Raw genomic sequence first — 1,706 nt, forward strand, 5'->3', positions numbered from 1 at the left:
GTTTTCTGCTTATTTTAAATCTATAAATCTATATAGAAATATAAATGACAAACTGACTTTGGTTAACAGCTCTAGTTTATGACGGGACCCCGAAAAAACAAAATTTACCTTTACCAGATATTCATTTGGGGAAAGTTGTGAACTGCCCAAGGAAGAAAAGACAAAGGAAGCTGAAGACATTTTTGCTCGTAGAGAAATTATTGGTTACTTAATGGCTCAGTTTACTACACAGGAAGCATCAACCATAAAGTCACTGCCTTAACACAAATGACGTGACGAGCCTCCTGAGTCACACCTGCTGACAGACCGTCATGTGAAAGTATGTGTGCTGTGCCGTTTTCTAACAGCAGTCAGGACCTAATTAAGAAAGAATTTAGAAAGATCAAATTTAGATCAGCTTGTTTTTGCTGACGAGAGCGTCCACATGCCCGTTGGGTTTCTCTCCGAATGTTATATCTGAGCTGCTTTTCTGCACTGTATGTTCTTTACAGATGTGCTTTTTGATGTGAATCGCAGCGAGTATACTGGTAATGGAAAAAAAACTAAACAAAAAGGTCTATACACATTTAAATGGAATGGCATGTCAATAAGGGATTTTGGTCTCAAGACTGGCCAAACTGGTTTTTATTCACATCGTGCAATTACCTGAAGCACATGAGTCTAACTTTTCTAAAGGTCACTGGCCTGTGGTTTCCCCCCCACACACACACACACACGCGACCAAGTAAAAGATTGTGAGAGGAAGGCAGCTGCAGGAGTGCCTGATGATCTTTCCACAGTCTCATCTAGAAAAATTTTACTTCCTCTTATGAGTGAGCATGGACTCCTATGGAAGGGTGAAAATGCACCATGAGCTCAGCTAAGCAGATCCTCCCTCGGAGTGTCTCCACAGCACTACAAGCACTGGGCGGGGGCAGGGATGAACAACCAGAAGCGAGAAACTACTCAGAAAAGCATTCCTGAAATTATTCCTCCATCAAATTATTAATTAAACCCTGTCCAGAGAAAGACACTCAAAAACGAGGTGGACATGACAGCTAGTACTTTGCCTGGGAAAGAGGAAGGATTCTCCCCCCCATGTTTACTTAATATTATGACTAGTATTGGTTTACATATTCACCTAACAAGCAAAAGATCTCTGGTTGGATCCCGGGAGGATCCTTCTAGTGAAGTGACGCCATCACCGATGCAGATTCTGTCCCTGCTCTATTTATGCTCCCCTCACTGCTTTACCACCTATGTGCAGGTCAGGCTCAGTCACCAGTGAGGAATACATGTAAACTCTAAAATGATGTTTTCAATCAGTTTGCACTTGATATTCCCACTCAGCAGTAAGGATAAATACAAAGCTGACAACGTTTTGTGTTGTTCCCCCCCCCCCTCCTGTCTCGGCATTAGAATTGTTGTCTGAATGCCAAAAAATTCCAAAAAGATTTACTTTCATGAGTGGAGCACTACTTTCTTTTGAGTCGTTACAACCACAACGAACAAGACCGGGTGACTGGAAAAGCCCATTTAGTCACAAGTCTGCTGGCAAAGGCTGATGAATGTAATAAAGCCTTGTGGACTACAATTAAAAAACAACCTCTTGTGCCATTTGTGTGTAATGAACGTTTAAAAAGGAAGTTAGACAGTGTGAAGCTAGTGGTCTGCCTTTGCTCAACATCCCTCTCTTTACTTCACATTTAATAGAAAAGAAAAAAAAA

This window comes from Pundamilia nyererei, unplaced genomic scaffold, assembly GCF_000239375.1.
Source record: "Pundamilia nyererei isolate P.nyererei 1_Seehausen unplaced genomic scaffold, PunNye1.0 scaffold00254, whole genome shotgun sequence".
NCBI lineage: Eukaryota > Metazoa > Chordata > Actinopteri > Cichliformes > Cichlidae > Pundamilia > Pundamilia nyererei.